Below are 20,528 nucleotides of genomic sequence, written 5' to 3'. Positions count from 1 at the left end.
AGTAAAAATCAATGGCATGCTTTCTATCCACTGTATCTAATAAAATCCTAACCAGGATTTTTTCCTATCATTTTCCTATCTTAGGAAAATGATCTTCAACCATCCAAAAAGACTTCATCTTCTTGTTCTAAATATCCAGATGGCCAAGAGTCTTCCTCCATTTTCTGTTGTTATAGCAGAATTCCTGAGTCAGCTTTTGTGTCATTGTGACCAAAATAACCAACAAGAACAACTTAGAGGAGGAAAAGTTTATTTGGGGCTCAGAGTTTTGAGGACTCAGTCCATAGATGGCCAACTCCGTCGCTCTGGGCCCCAGAAGGTGGAGAATATCCTGGAAGAAGGGGGATGGAGTTGGGGGGGTGCTGCTCAACTCTTGGCAACAAGGAAGCACAGATAGGAAGAGGCTGCGGGGAAGATGCACCCTTCCAGGGCCAGGGCATGCCCCCTACTGCCCCACTTCCTCCAGCCATGCCCACCTGTACAGGTACCCCTCAGTCCATTCAATCTATGGACTGATGAGGTTACAGATCTCATAGTCTGTTCATTTCACCTTCAAACATTCTTGCCTTGAAGTCCCCACCTCCCAATACTGCTGCACTGGATACAAAGTTTTCAACATCTGAATTCACTGGGACATACCAAAACCACAGTACCCGGGTCATGCAGAAGATATGTTAATTGTTATTAACATTTTTCACAGAATGAGTGTATCCCAGATCCTCACTCAGGAAAGCCTGACCAATGAGAGTCAACAGAGATCTTGTGTAAAATCAGTCTGCTTCAGAGCCAATTCAATGAGACTTAACTACAATGCCCATGAGGTTCTCAACAGAACTTCCCTACTTAGAAATTTAGAATGAGGCCGAGGCAGGAAGATCGCAAGTTCAAGGCCAGCCTCAGCAACTTGAAGCAACTTAGCAAGACCTGTCTCAAAATAAAAAATAAAAAGGGCTGGGAGGTGGCTCAGTGGTAAAGTACACCTGGGTTCAATCCCCAGTAACAAAAAAATTAGAGCTTTACGCATAATATGTAATTTTTTTTAAAGAAAACATATAAAGCATATATGGCCAAACAGTAAGAAATGGCAAATCAGAGGAATAAGTACTATTGCATGTTGTGTTATTTTTCATACAGTATAATTAAAATATTTGATAATTTCTAAGGTAAATCAATGAAAGTGCTACTGCAGGGCTTGTCCAGTGTTACCACAGTGCTCCTAATGAACACTATAACTGCTTGTGTAGGTCACCAGTCCCCCACTACTCAAACTATTACTTACTGATAGAGTATCCATCCTGTTAAGGAAACAGTCTTTAATATATATTTTCTATAAATGGAACTTTTGAAAATTAGAATATTTTTAAAAACTTTATTTGCTTACTTAGTACTTGATAAAATCAGTCTTTAAAAACAAAGTTTTATCAACTGTATTACCTGAGAACTTTTTCCTGAGAATATTTGATCTTTCATATTTACTTTTTGGTTAATATTTTCAAGAGCACCCACACAAAAAAAGACTAAAATTTAGAAATGAGATCCAAAAGAAGTTCAGTTACCTCCCCCACCCCTGATAAAAACCTTCAGAAATATTCTAAGAGCAATAAATCCATGGAGAAAAACTTCTGTTTCAATAAAGCAATTTTATGTTTCCTTATGCAATAGATAATGCAATAGGAAAACTAATACTCTTGTCAACAGTTACATTCTTTTTAAATGGCTTGGTATAGAAAATAAGATCTTAATAAAGAATATGCACTTCTTACTAAATTTTATTTAATATAACACCACTTGAAATATTAGTAATAGATTACTAAAAAGTCAAATCAACCTACCCTGAGAAGAGTGTAAGGTGGATTGAGTTCCATTATCCATCGATGCACATATATTTTTCTCAGATTTTTTCTCCCAGGGGCCAGATGTATCATGTACACCTAATTTTCCTTTATCTCCTTTAACCAATAAATGCATTGGAAATTCAGTGCCAAGCTGAGTATTGCTTTCATGATTTTTTTGATCATCCAAAAGCGAAGGAAGTTTAATGACCTTTTAAGAGATTAAAAACTATTATCAAAACCATTAAAACTAATATAAATGTGGTATTTTCTTCTCTACAACAATGAGACAATCTGATAAATCAGAAAAGTCAATAATGAATTCAGTTCTCCAGAACTTATAAGCTCTCATTTGTTTACATTACGAAGAGTGAATTTTGTATTAGCCAATTTACATAATTGCTACAGATATTGCCATGCCCTGTATATGTTTATTAGGATTGTTTCTTTTAATTTATAATTTTTAAATTTCCTTCTTAACAACACTGTTTGCCTATCATTTATACTGAGAGGAAATTAGCAAATGTTCATTCAGTATTTACTGTCTCCAAGAATAATGTTCTAAGTTGAAGAGGAAATGACAAGATTGTAGAATCTAATAGTGAATAAATGGGTGCTGCATATGCAATATTTGTAACTTTTAAGTATGTTTAAATTTTTAATGATAATAAGTGTTTGGGGGAAGCCATCCCTGACATAAAAAATGAAACTCAAAAATAAGCAACCGCAGAAAAAGTTTCCTGAGAAAGAGTTACAGGTTATCTCACCTGCAGAATTTTCTCTCTTGGGTCCTTACACACATTCTGCAGGGGCTAACCTAGAGTCAGCCCATTATGGCCAGCCTTCTCCATAATGCCGAGGGTTAGTAGCCTGGGTGCTGTCCCTAATGACACTCAGGCCAACTTGAGAACGTGACACCCATGGCTAAACCACACACCCTGGCTCCATGTGCACCTCTTGGACCGGGATGATTTCCTCCCACTAACTGACCCAGGAGGAAAGTGACCAGAATTTCAGTGGATTTCCTTGTTTCCTTCATATTCTCTTCCAAACCCGAATTACAAAAACCAATTTCCTGTTCCATCATCTGCTTTATCCTATTCTTCTCCTTCTAATTTTAAACTATTCACTTTTGAATAACTCTATCATTTACTTGATCAGAAATTTTTGCATTTGAGAAAATCGACACTGAGAAAATCCACATATATTAGAATTTCACATGAAAGAAAAACGGAGCTTTCAGATAAGAACTTCTCTTTCATTCTCACAGAAAAGAAGTACCTAAATTTCCACTTACTCTGCCCTTCTTATCAGAAAATCAAATACCTTTCATAAGGCACTATGCCCTTAATAAAGACCCCCTCACTCCCCCATGAAATATACAGAGAGAGAATCTTACCATTGTCTATTAAAGTTAGAAAGTTAGTAACAAGTACATCTATCTGTAACAACGAACAGCCAACTAAGCTCTACAGATAAATCATAATATCACTTTTTCTTCCACAAATTTTTTTTTAAAAAAATAACATGTCAGAGGGGGGAAAAAGAGAATTATCTTCAAATGCAAGTAGATTTTCATTGATTTAAACTATTTTAATGCTAACAAATAATGACCTTTTTATTTTGAAATTCCAAGCCTCATTTCTTGATTTAATCTCAAATATAAATTCTCTTTATAATTAACACAACTACTGCTACTACTACTACTACTACTGATTTCCATACCTTATATAGACATGTGTCTGTCTCATCAGATAGATGGCAGACATTCAGAAGGCAAAGATGACATCTTATCTCTTTTGTATCCTGGAACTGGCAGTGTCCAACACATGACAGAAGCATGGTTAAGTACTTTTGGTCAGGAAACACCAAAAATTTTGAGATGAAGTGGTAGTTAAAGATTGTGAGCTGAGAATCAGGGGGCTCGAGTACCGGTTCTGGTCCATTCACAACATAGAAGATTGTATTAAATTATCTTTAACTTTTTCATTAACTTGTGAATTTTAGTTCTTATTTCTACATATTAATTTAATTCATGTTATCAGAAATCAGCATTAAGAGATAATTACTTTTGCCATTTTATGAAACTTATTAAAATGTTCAATGGCATGAAAGCAAGATAAAGGCTAGAAAGAAGCAACTTTGGAAAATTAAAAAAAAAAAAAAAAGTTTCCACTTACACAATCATATCACAAACCTGAAAATAGAGGTTGCACAGCCAGTGGTCCAAGTCCAGGCAAATCAAATCTTCAATTTTCCTAAAACATCTGGATTTCCGGTCATAATGTCCTCGGAGAAGGGGACACTTGAATTTTCCTTCCACTACATCCAAGTTGTTATCACACAGGGGAAAGATTGCCCAGCCCACAGCCTGGCCAAGGCAGGCATGTTTCCCATGAAGGAGAAAGAGTTCAAATAAGAAAGCTATGCCAGGTTTCACATCTTTCCTTTGGGGTAGTACCTAGGAAAGACATTAAGAGAAGATTGGGATGCTTATATGTTTAGAAACACTCTACATTCAGTAAGTCCTATAGACAATTTAGAATTCAGTAAAAAGACAGTCTGCCTCCTGGTTTTGACCCTTAAAAATTTACCCACTGGATACATTTACATAAATAACCCTTCCAGCCACAGGTAATTTGCAATCATGAAAGTGTGACCTGCCTACCAGAAGATTTTATATTTTATGAGCTTTAGAAATAAACTTTGTAATATTAAGTAACATGGTATTTGCCTGAGCTGGTCCCTCTATTATTGTATGGTTTGAATGTGTTCCCTAAAAGTTCATGTGTTAGATACTTAATTGCCTAATTCATATGGTATTTGGATGTGGTACTTTTGGGAGATAATGAGGATTAGATGAGGTCATTAGGATGGCATTAGTGGCTTTCCAGGAACAGAGAACTGAGCTAGCATGCTGGCTCGGTCAGTACATGATGCCCTCCGTGATGTTATCATGCCATCAGGAAGGCCCTTCCCAGAAACCAGCACTATCTTCTTAGTGCCTCCAGAATTGTGAGCCTAATAAAATTCTATTCTTTTTCAATTACCATGTCTCAAGTAGCGTGTTATACCACAGAAAACAGACTAAGACAATTATGTTACTACTTCGATCTTCCATCATAATCATCATTTTGCATGACTGTCATTTATCTTTGTATCATTCAGGTACACAGTTCATGTGCTTTGCAGGGAATAAATGCTTTCTTAAAAGTGGTTGAACAAATTCTTACACTCCAGAAAAACAAATCCTACTCATCATGACAATGCAAATTATTATTACAAGTTCCATCACTTGAAATCGAAAAAAAAAAATGGAGTCTCATTTAATTTTGTGACTAGTCCGTTTATTTTAGTTGACACTGTAATACATATCACTGTATGAGCAATTTGTCAGTGCTTCGTAAATAACACCAGATATAAAGACGAATGAAATGATCAGATTGCCCAAGCCACTGTGCAAATTCCCAGATGTAGAGATTGAGTCTTTTCTTAGGTCTTTAAAAAAAAAATCAGGGAATTGCAAAACATAAATAATCTTTTATTTCAAAAAATAGATTATGCACTTAAGATGTATTTTTTTTTTTAGTTTTATGTGAGTAATTTAAATGGACAAAGACAGGGTCTAGTCTAAGATTGTTTTCCAATATATTTAGCCAAAAGTGTGTAGATAATATTTTATACAATTTATGTAAATATCTCAAGACTTGGTTTAGAAACAAAATGAAACAGAGGCATCTGTTGAAAAATACCATAACCCTGTGGCAGCTGCTATTAAACCATTAACAGGATCAGGTTTCATTTAAACCAGATTTACCATTTTCTACAACAGCCCATGGGAAAGCTAAAAACATTAGGCACAAATTATTGACAAAAGAGATCCTTAATCAAGCCGTACTTTTCATTTGGCTAGTTGGCTGTGAGTAACATTTGTGATAACAGAATCAGAGCTAAACGAGGAGGGGGAGAAGTGGAGTTAGAAATCTAAATGATGGGATCATCATTTAGAAATAAAATTGAACGGATGCTATTAACAATAAGTTTATCAATTTTTATCTCTGCATTTAGAAGTGAAAACCAGTGCCCTTCTTATACTAAACTGGTCTTATTCAACAGTGCAATCAAAGTAAATAAAGTAAGAATTTGGCACTAACAATTCTATTATTAATTTTGTTGTCATTGGGGCAAGTCAGTTTTTTTATATTTAAGTTTCCATATACTTGAGATTCCTCAGCAATTAAAAAAAAAAAAACTGATCCTCTTCATGGAGTTGACAAAATTCTCAACTTAGACAATAAATTATATGGTAAACATTTAAATCTGTTAATGCTCAGAGAAATATAAAATTTACATTATTATTTATTAAGATTTTATTTCAATTACTTCTAAGATGACTGAAGTAACAATTTCTTTTAATAAAATGGGAAAGTGCATATACGAGAATGAAATATATTGGTAAACATGTAAAACACCAGTATCCTTTTGTGCATGAGAAATAGTTCAGGGGTGCTGAGACCAACAGAGGACATTGCGAAATACTGTGTCACCTGCAGCAATGCATAAAAAGGACTTCACCTCAACCTGCTCCACAAGATAGAGGGGTCATATGCTACCATCCTGATGACTCCTAAAAAAAATGAGTATATGAACAGAATGTGACATACTCACTGATACTGACTACAAAGGAAGATAGGATCCATAAATTATTAAAGAAAGGAATTTATGTGACAACAGTTGTCTTCCCTTATTTCTTCCCCTAGCATCTTTCCCTTGGTGCCTGTTGTAGGAGAGATCTTTTGCCCTTTAATATGTAGCTTGGGACTCGTTCTTTTGGTAAGAAAGATCACTAAGTTTCATTGTATCTCTCTCAGAGGATCCTTTCCACAAACCTGAACATTTCCACAGATATCCTAAGAGGGCACATATGCCTGAGTATTTTTCAGTAGGTTTGTAATTAAAAGCTAAAAATTAAGTTCTGAATTCATGGGTCTCCCCCAATGTCAACTGCCCATGCCATCTCATCACAGAGACCCTGGTAATGGAGAGCATCATATTCTCAAAGCACCTTTATTTTCCAAATACTGTAAAAAGCGCTATTTTGAAAGAAAGAGATACTATAGAGCTCAAGTTCACTACATAACTTTAGGGTGATCTTCTGCATCAAAGAAGGTACATGTGAAAGATGAGTGCAGAACAAGTAGAATCCAAGAAGCAAGAGAGAATTTTAAAGACCAAATGCTGAGTGGGGGGTTCGTAAAGAGAGCAATATTCTTTTCACTTGGACACCAAATACTTTGAAATTAAAGCAATCCACGGAGTTCATGACAAATGACTCAAAATGATAAAAATGCACACTCACAAGATATTATCCATGTTTTTTTTTTTACTTTCTGAATTTTCTGTAGTGATTATAATTCTTGTAATCAGGAAAAAAAAAGTTGATAAAATGATTTCAAAAACAGAGGGTCTTAAGAAACTCACTGAGACCCAACCTCTAAATAAAATACAAAAAAGGGCTGGAGATGTGGGTCAGTGATTAAGTGCCCCTCAGTTCAAGCCCCAATACCAAAAAAATAATAATAAGAGGGTCCTCAAAATTCTGTTTCTACTTAATGGAGATGGTTGCAAATGTCCAACCATCTCATCATGACAAGAAAAAAACAGTTAATATGTAAAATGTATCTTTTTGAGCTCACTGAGAGCTGAGAAAATGGGATACCGGCTAGGGAGATGCAAGTCTTTCTAAATTATTAAGGCACCCCATGAATTTTAAAATCATTAAATATATGTTCAATAACAGTCATGATAGCAAAGTACTGGGAACAAGAAAGAAACAGACCTATCATTGGATAGAGGACTTTGAAAAGAAAACACTGGCTGAACTTTGAATACACTAAGGCTATTGTGGAATACTGAATAGTTATGAGCTCCAAACACAGTGAGTCCTCACTACCAATTCTCAACCTTAGGATATTTACCAAGTGCCCAGCAGCACATGGCCAATTGGTTCTAGGAAAGAGTCAAAGTAAGATTTCCACTGTCCCAGAAATCCTGGGGTAATGCTGGAGAGCAGAGCTCAATCTCAATAAATGGTGCTTATATATTAAGCCCAGAAGAAGAAGGGACCTTTTGCAACATAAAGCTTTAAAACCAGTAATATATTCAAACTAACTAAAGCTGCCATCCAAATCCAATTTAGCTCAATTCCTGATGTAAACAAAGAAATGAAGTTCCTGATATGGGATAAATATTTTCTACCTCATTCTCTATAAGTTATGTATACACAATGTGTATACCATAGGCAACTATGAGCCATCTCTGACAGCAGGAAAATGTGAAACACAGATAAAAGAAAACCAGTCAATAGAAACTGACCTATAGATGACACTGGATTAACAAAGACTTTTTTTTTTTTGGTACCAGGGATTGAACTCAGGGGTACTAGACCACTAAGCCATATCCCCGAACCTATTTTGTATTTTATTTAGAGACAGGGTCTCACTGAGTTGCTTGGTGTCTCACAGTTGCTGAGGCTGGCTTTGAACTCGAGATTCTCCTGTCTCAGCCTCCCAAAATGCTGGGATTACAGAGTGTGCCACCACGTCTGGCGCAGACTTTAAAATAATCATTATAATTAGGATAAAAAATTAGAAGAAAAGATGGAAGTAATCAGAAAAAGTTTGGAATATTTCAGGAGAGAACTTTGAGCTTCTTTAGAACAGATATATAAAACATTTGAAAAGATAAAAATCATTAAATTGTCTTAACAGCATAAATGAGCACAACAAAGAAAAGATAGGTAAACCCTAACATAGATCAATAGAAACCAAAGTGCAAAAGCAAAAAGAATGAAAGTGAAAAACAGATCAGAGACTGAAGTACTTGTGGAATAATGTAACTGGAGTCCTAATAGGACAAGGGAGAGATGATGGTACCTACACACAAACGTGTTTTTGAATAAATAATGACTAAGCATTTTTCCAAAACTGATGAAAGACATCAGTCTACAAAACAAAGAGGCTCAGAAAATCCCTAAACAGAAAAAAAAAAAAAAACACAAAATAACCCCTAGGCATCTCATAGTCAGATTAATGGAAATAAGAATAAAGTGAAAATCTTTAAAGGTTCCTTGATGATATATAATTTAAAAAAACTTCATTATTGACTATCCAAGTGATATCCTTGGTGAAATATCCATATTTTCTTATCACAAAATTCTGAATTTAATATAAAAAATGTTCTACATTATATGGAAAATCTAATTTTCATTTCTTTTGCCCAGCTTCTTTGCTCTGAACTCTGATCATATAGATCTACTTTTCTTTTTGACACTGAACAAAAGTTTCTTATACCTTTTGCTGTTTAGTGGGCTAACTCTTGCCTAAATGGCATCAGATTACAACCTTATATTTATCATATAATTTGAAATTCCTTAGCATGTATTCATGACCCTAATGGAGCCTCACCACAATCTTTCTAGTTTAATTTCATATTAAACACAAATGAAGTTCATATTAACATACATGATATACATATTTTAAAATTCTATCAAAATTATTATCATCACAATTATTTTCTCAAATGCCTGCTTATATACAGTCTCTCATGGCTTTCTATCAGGAAATACTTTTTCCTCCCCCAAAACTGGCTCATTATAATTAAAGAATCTTGTTGTCAGTTTGGACAAGACCTCTGAAGTTGTCATTTCTAACTCACAGGTTCTCAACAGATAGACAGATAGTGATACCGGTGGGACACAGACACAGGCAAACTTTCATAACAGTGACTAAAGATGTGCCAGCAATTTCTATATCCCTAAAACTTATATCAAATAATAACAATAACAGCAAAAGAGTTGCAAATATTCAGTGACCTCAAAAAAAGGACAGCCAAATTTTTTTTAAAGAACACAGATTATCTAATAAAGATACTAATGCTATATATAACACAAAATTTGAGAAACAGTGTTATAGTCAGTCCTTTGCTCAGACGGACATCTTTTCTGTAAGATACTGGATGTGGCTCATTCTCCACCTACAGCCTACACCAGTGAGGAACTTTGCCAGTTCATAAGATAAACCACTCCATGCGTGAACAATCTGAGTTGTTAGAAAACACCACTCCCTCCTAGGCAGTCAGTGGTGTCAGCAATTCACCAAATAGCAGCAGTTCCTCACCTTCCAAGCATATGAGAGGATGGTACCACTGGCCTCCCTGTGATTGGGTGGCCCATTTAATTAACTGGCCAATGGTCCATGAGTGGATCAGAGCACTACTTGCCTCTGGGCCATCCTGTTTATCTTTGTCTCTAAATGCTCCGGAGTTTTCTTTTCCTTTGTCATAGTGATAAGCAATACTCCAGATGTCAATCCTTCAACCAGACTTTGAGTTAGGGTGGAGCAAAGCCTCCTCCTTCTGTCCTGAAGAGGACCTGGACACAGAGTGAGGAATCAGCACCTGCTGTGCTAAGCCACTGAGATGCTGTGAAGTTTTTGTTTGTTTGCTAGTTGTTTGGCCCTTGTTCTGGTGGATAACCAAGCTGATGTTGACAGATTCACTGTATTCCCTGAATTCCCTGTATTCACTCAAGTCTGGTCTTAACCATCCTATGAACAGGATTATTGCACCAACATAGCCATGATTCTAAGTCATTGTATACAAGGTCAGGACCTAGTGATTGTCAACATCAAGATACGGCCAAATTATCATGCAATAATAAAAATAAATAAAATTCTAGAATCCTTTATTTAAAAAAAAGATATGGCCGTAATAAAGGGACATGCAAATATTCCTGTAAGCTGCTTTTAAGTAGATAAACAAAACTTTAGACAGTGTTAAGGTGCTCATGGGAAATCTGTGGTGGTGTCCTTAGAACTTTTCCTGGTTGCATTTCTTCAAAAATGCATCTTAAGTGGAGTTTGAATTGCATATATGTGTATATATCCTGTCTAGACATCTCTGCATAGGATACATCAATCCAATCTGTTCAGCCCTGCCCTGTTTAATTGCTTCTCTCCTTTAAAAAGGGAGCTTTATATCCTTGAAGTTAAAAAGTATGGGCTTTGGCTTCAGACATACATGAGAACAAATTCCAACTTACCATTGAGTAAGTAACCTACCTACTGTCTCTGGATCGTTGTTTCACTGTATAAAAAGTGCTGGGATACAGGGGCAATGGTGACAGAAAAATTAACTGAGTGGTGTCTTCAAGGAAGCAAATCAATACACTTAATTTGTATTAGAAATAGCAAAATGTTCTTTTGGAGGCAGACAACTCAGGACAGAGGAGTGGGAATTGATGCCATAGCACAGAGTAATCTAGATTATCCAGTGAGAGTTTTATAGTAGCATTATTTTCTTTTCCATTCTCCCAGCCAAAATAAATAAATTGACAAATTAGCTCTAATCCCCAGTCTCTCTGTTATGGGATACAATAAAGTAATTATTCTTGAAAATTTATCTTGGCTTAGGGATCAAGGACAGAGGGTCACAGCAGCTAAAACTAAATAGGAGAGAGAAAGAGAGAATCTTACTGCCTATACCCCTGGAAAAACAGTACTCTTCTGTCAAATGAAGATATTCCAGGTTCCTGTTTTCAAAAAGTATTTCTTTTTAAATTCCTTAATCCTAAATGTTGCTATATTATCAACAGTTAAAATTTATTTACTAAAATCAAGGCACTTTTAAACTATTTTATCTTCATTAAACAGTGGCCACAATAATCCCATAAAGTAGATTCTATTATGGGTCTCATTTTACAAATGTCACAACTGAGGCAAAGAGAGACTTAGCCTAAGGTCACATAAAACAGATGTAGAAGTTGGTGCTGGGGTTTGATTTTAGTCACTCTGTTTCAGAATCATTCACACTATGATTCCTGAATAGAGGAACAGCCAAATAGAGACCCCATCTTGGATTCAAGGTGAGAGGCCTCAAGGTCATTCTGCTCTAGGCTACTGACTGCTCCTCATGACTCATGTGAACAGAGAAGCCTGGACTCTCCTTCCAGATATTTCTCTCATATTCTCTCCTCAATTAGTCACTTTGAAGTCCAGGCATCCAACAGTGATCTAGAGTTTATCAAGAAAAAAAAATTCTTTTGCCCTAATAATACCCAAATTCTTAAAGAATAAGAATCTTTCTTTCTAAAATGCCAAATTTGCCAGTTAGTTTACAAACTAATTCTTCAGAATAAAAATCTTCCTTAAATTAAGGGAACAATTCTTTTAAATATTTGTTGATTGATTGTTTATCCTTTCTGAGAAGTGTCTGTTCAGGTCATTGGCCCATTTATTGATTGGGTTATTTGCTTTTTGGTGCTTAGCTTTTTGAGTTCTTTATATACCCTAGAGACTAGAACTCTATCTGATGTGTGAGGGGTAAAAATTCCAGTCAGAATGGCAGCTATTATGAAGACAAACAACAAGTGTTGGCAAAGATGTGGGGAAAAAGGTACACTCATACATTGCTGGTGGGACTACAAATTGGTGCAGCCAATTTGGAAAGCAGTATGGAGATTCCTTGGAAATCTGGGAATGAAACCACCATTTGACCCAGCTATTCCTCTTCTCAGACTATACCCAAAGGACTTAAAAACAGCATACTTCATGGGACACAGCCACATCAATGTTTATAGCAGCACAATTCACAATAGCTAAACTGTGGAGCCAACCTAGATGTCCTTCAGTAGATGAGTGGATAAAAAAATGTGGCATATATACACAATGGAATTTTGCTCAGCATTAAAAAAGAACAAAATCTGGCATTTGCAGGTAAATGGATGGCATTGGAGAAGATAATGCTAAGTTAGCCAATCCCCCCCCAAAAAAATGCCAAATATTTTCTCTGATATAAGGGGGGTGACTCATAGTGGGGTAGGGAGGGAGAGCATGGGAGGAATAGATGAATTCTAGATAGGGCAAAGGGGTGGGAGGGAAAGGGAGGGGGCAGGGAATTAGCAAGGATGGTGGAATGTGATGGTCATCATTATACAAAGTACATGTATGAAGACTTGAATTGGGTGTCAACATACCTTATATGCAAACAGAGATATGAAAAATTGTGGTATATATGTGTATTAAGAATTGTAATGCAAAAAAACAACAAAGTACATGTATAATGGCATAAATTTGTGTGAACAAACTTTATATACAGAGATACAAAAATTGTGCTCTATATGTGTAATAAAAATTGTAATGCATTCTACTGTTGTCGTGTATTTAAAAAAAAACAATAAAATCAATTTTTTAAAAATGAAGGGCATGGGGCTGGGGATGTGGCTCAAGCGGTAGCGCGCTCGCCTGGCATGCGTGCGGCCCGGGGTTCGACCCTCAGCACCACATACCAACAAAGATGTTGTGTCCGCCGAGAACTAAAAAATAAATATTAAAAATTCTCTCTCTCTCTCTCACTCTCTCTCCTCTCTCACTCTCTATTTAAAAAAAAAAGATTTAAAAAAATTAAAAAAAAATGAAGGGCACAATTCTATGATCTCTCAAACCTAGTCCCTGCACCTGATTCCATGATTTCTCCACAACTACTTTGGTCATTTGGGGGTGGCTGGGGGAGGCGGGGGAAGACCAACAATCATACTATTATGTCCACAAGACCCAAACTAGCAGTCCTCAAAATTTAATTTATATAAAAATTACCTAAAGGTACTTTTTAAAAATGAAGCTTTAGGCCTTGTATCTATGTTTGACTCAGTAAGTCTGGTGTGAGGCTGAACTCTGAATCTTAACTAGCATGCTCAGGTGATAGTTAATAGGGTGGTCCTTCAATGAGAACCCCTACAATTTATAGATACAAAGATAAGCAACATGAACTGTGTATCTTTGATCAGATGTTTAATTGACTTCTACTGAATAAAACAACTATCTTTCTGTCTAAAACCTGGCTGAGTTATACTTGAATAATTACTAGCTACCCACTATATATAACCTTTCCACCTTCTCTATCAAACATGCCTAAAATGAAGAGGAACTATATGGTATATCATGTCACTCTGCTGCAATTCTATTCCCCTGACCTCAGCCTCAATATTTCATAACTCATCTCTTCCCATGCTGCTCAAATGTTCAACTAAGAATGTTTCACTCTAGAGAGACGGAAACACCTAATTGAATATTTTAATTTAGAAAATTCAGTTCTCAGATTCTCTCCTCCTCCCTTTCCTTTACTGTTTTCTTTCTCTCCTTTTTTTCCCTTTCTTTTCTTTTTGACTGAAGGCAAAAGTTGAATTTTCTTTTCTCCTTGTTAGGCAAAAGATAGATCTTTCCCTTCATTGTCCCTGAGAGTTGAACACTTTGGGGAAAAATTGGGCACAGCCCATTACTTTTACAAACCCCAGTGAATGAGCCTCAATACACAAAAAGATGGCATTTCTGAACATCTGCAGCCTGATTAGATCAAAGACCAACAAATTAACCACAAATGGTTTTACAAGGAGCATGCAAATATATCATTTGGAAAGGAGAAAACTTTTGGCAATAATTGCTCATCAACATTTTCCCTTTGGACAGCCCACATGGCACCAAAGATATCTAGCAACAAAGTTAATTCCTGTGCAGCAATTTCTATTTTACAAACCTTGGACATGCACATTGTAACTTTTGATCTGCACATCAGTCTTATTGTATTGTTGACATTAGCCCATTTCACAGGTTACTGAAAAAAAAAAAAAAGATCCAGGAAAAAAATGACTCACTCTTGTCTCTAGCTACCAAATTGTTGATTTGACCATCAAAAAAAAAAAAAAAAAGTCACCATATCTGGCTTCTTCATTTACAAAATACCCATTTTTGTATTAAGCACCATTTTTGGCACTAAAGAAACAAAGAATGGCTAACACCTTCCTATTCTCATTGAGCTATTGACTGGTGAGGAAGAGATAAGCAATAAGTAAATAAGACCTTATCAAGGGGCTGGGGATGTGGCTCAAGCGGTACCGTGCTCGCCTGGCATGCTTGCGGCCTGGGTTCGATCCTCAGCACCACATTACAAACAAAGATGTTGTGTCTGCCGAGAACTAAAATAAATAAATAAATAAATTCTCTCTCTCTCTCTCTCTCTCTCTCTCTCTCTCTCTCTCTCTCTCTCTCTCTCTCTCCCTCTCCTCTCTTTAAAAAAAAAAAAAGACCTTATCAATAGAGATAAATGCTTAACCTATCACAACTGATACTGAAATGATGAAAATGAATGTTGATGGACCAGAAAATGATTAGAGAAGGGGGGTTATTATATTAAGAAGCTTGTGTCTAAGGAAGCAGCTCTTACCCTGAGACCTGCTGCGCTGAAATTCGAGGAAGAAGTCTACTAGGCAGGAAGCAGCAATGAATTCGGTGGCCCTGCAGCAAGAATGAGCTTGGTGTATTCAGAGAATGAAAATGAGGCTGCAATGAAATACACAAGCAGAAAACTAGGAGGAAATAAAATTAGTAAGTGGGATAAAGGCCAAATACATAAGGTTCAGAGACCCAAGTAAGGAATCTGGATTTTATTCTCAATGCAATGAAGATTCGAAGGCCATGAAAGATATTAAGCAGGGGACCGATAGGATTTGATCTGCAGTTTACTAGCTTGACCTTTATTGGTCCTTGAGTTGAGCCATATTTTTGTTTGAATATAAATCCTTTTCCTGCCACCCGTCGTCGTTTGCTTTGAGAGTCTCATCAGTTCAAAGTCATTGACTACTGCTTATTATATGCATGAGTCAGACGGATGGGAAAAGATAGCCAGCCTTGCCTTTGCAATTAACACGATGCGTGACCTTGAAGAAATTCTTTGCCCTACTCAGTCCTTCGTGACTTCGCTGGGTGTTCATATGAGAATTAATGCCTTAAAAGTAATTGTAAAGCATTTTGTATAGATGTCGAAATATTAAAACATATTCCCTCTGAATGTGAGTGAGTTCAAATATAGAAGCAAGTTCCTCCTCTTTGGAGAATTCAAAATGATTTGATTGTTGAATTGCATGCCAAGTGAACAAGAACTACTATTTTGTAACTAGGGCATTCTTAACTCTGAATACATTGGATGTGAACAGATGTAGGGAACAGACACAGAGGACAAAGATGGATTTATGGCATTGTGAAAGCATTCCTGATAAAATAAAGGATGTGAATCTGAATAAAACACCAAAAAAATGCGTAAAAAATCATTTAAATCAGGCTGGGAAGTGGTTGAGCCTATGCTCAGCATGTGTCAAACACTGGGCTCAATCCCCAAGACCAAAAATAAATAAATAAATACCAAAAAGAGATCCAAGTAAAAGTTCAATAGTCTATTTCAAGGTCTAGTTGAAAACCTTCATGGGACTCTTTGGAATTCTTAAATTTGTTCATTCATTTTAAGAAATATATATATGGAGACAGACACATTTCTAGGTGCTAGCAATACCACAATGAACAGACCTGTGGGTCTGTTTAGGTTATCAACTGAATTGAGACACCGGGAAAATTGGTACTGCACACTTCTGGGTGTGTCTGAGAGGGTGTTTCCAAAGATGATTGACATGTGGCTTAGCCAACTGAAAGGGAAGACCAGCCTTGAATAAGGGTGCATTGTCCACCAAGCTGGGATCCAGATGTAACATAAAGTGGAGAAAGGAGGAAGCTTGCCTCTGGGCACGCACAAACTCCATTCTTCTTGAGATGGTGCATTTTTTTTGCTGCTTACACATTGAACTCCAGCCTCTTCAGTCTTTCAACAGTGACTCACGCCAGTGACTCTCCAGGGGATTTCCAGGCCTTCAGCCTCAGACTGGGGCTGCATCATGAACCTCTCTCTTGTTCTGAGAGTCTAGCCTCTTTGGACTGAGTAGCTACTGGCTCCTCCCTGCAGATCTCCTGCCTGAAGGTGGCCATTGTGGAACTAGGAACCACTGATCTTGTAAATCAATCCAATAAATCCCTTTCCGTAGCTACGCATATATTCTACTGGTTTTGTTCTTCTAGAAAACGCCAATACAAATCCAAAGTCCCTTCTTTTTGGATGCCTACATCCTGGTGCTGCCCAATATTCTTAAGTGATCACCTGCCAATCATCAGTCTCCTTCACAAATGTTACAGGCTCCTTACTGCATGATAAAGAGCCTGTGCTTTCACTGACAGAGGGAGAGACGGAATAGAGAGAGACTTGGCTTTTGAAATAGAAGCAATTCTGGTAAAAGTATAAAGAAATGTTACAGGAATTGGTGGGTAATTTACCATTATGGAAAACCAATAATTTTATTTTTTGTGATTCCTTTCAGTTAGTGTTCAGACTTTGGAGTCCACATCTAGTTTTGAAACTTAGTTTCAAACATCTTGACAAGTCCTCATCGAAACCCTCAGTTTTTCTCAAAAGCAAAAAAGGGTTTAACAGTGGATTGGATTGAATGAAGTCTGCACTGATAGTGCATATTAAGTGTATCGTGATGTAATTGACACTGCAGTTAACTAATGATTGCTACACACCTTCTGTCCTGCCAAAGATAAAATAATGGAGTATGCTACAGGTCTGGATCTGGAATAGCCCCCAAAGGCCCAGGTACTAATGAATGGCTCTCAACTTGACTCTATTGGGATGATGAATTTTGAAACTCTTAAGAGGTGGGGCCTAGTAGGAAGTCATCAGGTCCCTGGGGGTGTGTCCTCTAAGATATTCTGGGACTTCTACCTCTAAATCTGTTTTACCAGCCATAAGGTGAGTGGTCTCACCACAGCCCCAAAGCAAAAGTGGGTAGGGGATTCCATCTGACCATGGACTGATCATCTCAGACTGTGAGTCCAAATATACCTTTCATTTTCATAAGGATATAAGTATCAGGTATTTGTTTTAGTAACAGCAAGCTGATTCAGAAGCAGGGAAAGCAACTTTCTGCACAGATGACCTCGGGACACTCCACATCACCCAGTAACAAGAGGTGAAGGCAAAAGAGCATGAAAACATTGTAAAATGAGATTTCTTAGAAGATAGCCAAGAAAGGACTTACTAAGACTTCTTGAAGGAATGGTTTGAAGGACTGAAGAGAAAGTAATAAGGAAGCAAACTACATTCTACACAGAGGATTACCATACCATGACAAAAATCATGACAACTACCAGTTATTACCTTCTTGCAACCCACTAAGTACTTACTGTATCACATTTAAGCCTCATAAAACCCTATGAAATAGGCAGTAGATTTCCATTTTAGAGATGGGGGGACTGGGACCAGGGGAGTTTAAATAATTTTCCTGAAGTAGTGAGTACCAGGAGATCAAGATTCTGTTAAGCCTCCTTCCTCCTAAAGATATGCTCCTTACATGTATGAAGACACGAATTGGGATGTCAACCTACTTTATATACAAACAGAGATATGAAAAATTGTGGTATATGTGTGTAATAAGAATTTTAATGCAAAAAAAACAAAGTACATGTATAAAGACATGAATTGGCATGAACATACTTTGTATACAAAGATATAAAAAATGTGCTCTATACATGTAATAAGAATCATAATGCATTCCGCTGTAAAAATAAAATCAATTTAAAAAAAAAGATATGCTCCTAACTAGTACTTTGGGACCAAGTTTTTGTTTATTTTGGTGGGGATGAGGGGGTCAAAGGGGAAAGAATGTTCTTAAGTTGACCAGGGAGACCCTGTGTGGTGGCAGCGAGAAATGGATTACGAGAGATCATTGCTGAGAAGAGAGCACCCTGTGACAAAGGCCAGCACTCAGGCCATTCAGGACGAACCAGTTGCCACCCAAGTTCTCACAAATTCAAGGTTCTCTTAATCAGTAGAGGCAACCTTTGCAAAAACACAAAATTGGGGCTTTCTCCAATGGATACAATGGAGAGCTCTCTAAAGCTGCACGATATAATATACTCCAGGGCTCTCCATTATTAATCGTAATAACCAATAATCGATAAAAGCAATCATGCTCAGACTTTATATTTCCTAAGACCACTCCTTCCTATGAGTTATTAAAATCGTTTCAATTCTTAGATATTAAATGTCACACAGAAAATAACCTCTTGCAAAATGTTGGGTTCATCATATTTTAAGAATTAATACTTTAGGTCATTTTAATCAGTTTCTGATATATGCAGTTTTCAGAAAGCACTTCAGGGAAGAACATTGTGCCATGACTAATAATGACAAGAATATGAACTATATTCTTCATATACATATTGGAATCAGAGCACTACTGAAGTACTTTACCATCTTAAGTATTTAGGAAGCTTTAAATAAAAAATAAATTTGCCTATTTCATTTAAATTGAGCATCCTTTTTTTTTCAAGCATAAAACTTCAAACTTATTAATTTCATGGCTATATTTTAAAATGAGAGCCAGTACCAGCTAGATGGCTTCATGATGAGTGTCTTGAAATTTCCAGAAAAGGCACTAAATTTTTCACAGTATTTGTGTTTCATTCTCAGTGTAATAAAAATAAGCCACTCTTTTAATAATGAATAATAGATTCTCAATTTGATTTACATGCATGGATTAAATGTCATCTTTGAAAAGTTGCTATTTTATTCATATTGGATTTCCCTCCAGTGAAACAAAAATGGCGCCCATCTACTACTAGAATAATGATAACCTTGCCACACTGATATATAAATATTAACTGGTTGCTACACTTTTTAAAAATGCTGTACATCCATGAAATAATCTGAGAGCACAGTGAGTTTAAGTGAGGTTTCTTTGGGGTGTGTGAGGTCCCCTACTTGTCTCTAACCTCCTACCTATATGTGGCTACCCCAAAAGAATGAAGAGCCTGACCTCCCCCACATCACAAATGAAGCTCATATCAGTGATGCCAGATTTACATGTTGCTTGATAACAAGTTGAAGTATTTTGTTGCTCCTTTCCCACTATGGGAAAAAAAAAATTATTGTCACCAATTTTCCTGAGTCCCTGTGTTATTGCTGAGTCTGCCATAACAAAGTCAATAGTCTGGGAGAATTAAACAACAGGAATTTATTTTCTCCTCACTCTAGAAGCTAGAACTCCAAAGTCAACGTGTTGGCCATGTCAGTGCCTCCTGAAGCCTTCCTCCTTGGCTTGTCGGTGGTCATCTCCTCCCTGTGTCTTGACATGGTCTCGTCTCTTCTATTGTCTCTGTCCTAATCGCTTTTCTGTAAGGACACTGGTACTACTGGAGTAAGGCTCACCCCAGCGACTTTATTTTAATTATCTCTTTAAAGACTCTGTCTGAATAAAGCCATATTCTGGGTTATTAAGGGTTAAGATTTTTTAAACATGTGGGTTTGGGGATTTATACAATTCAATCCACAACAATCCCTACTGGTCCACTTCCATCTCTCACTTTTTCCTGCACAAAGCATAGCTACAGGATGTCACTTCACTTGGAACTCAAATGCCTTTTGAGTGATCCAAAGCTGACTATAGAAATAAGCTGATTTTTTTTTTTTTACTGAAACTAACAGTTCATTTGTTATTGCTTATTTTTTGTTATATATAACATTTGGGTACATTTTAACATAATCACAAAAGCATGTAATATAATTTGCTCTACTTCAGTCCCCAGTACTTCCCCATCCCCTCTTCTCCTCCTCCCTCCCCTCCCTCTATTCTTCTGATCTTTCTGCAATTTGTTCATAGTTTGTTTTTTTTTAAAATTAGTGTCCTGTGGTTGTACATGACGGTGAGATTCGCTGTACTGTATCCACTATGTACTTATGAATGTTTAGATTCATTCCACT

The sequence above is a fragment of the Spermophilus citellus genome (genome assembly GCF_964194105.1).
Source record: "Spermophilus citellus genome assembly, chromosome: 5".
Taxonomy (NCBI): Eukaryota; Metazoa; Chordata; class Mammalia; order Rodentia; family Sciuridae; genus Spermophilus; species Spermophilus citellus.
This window is presented reverse-complemented; position numbering follows the sequence as displayed.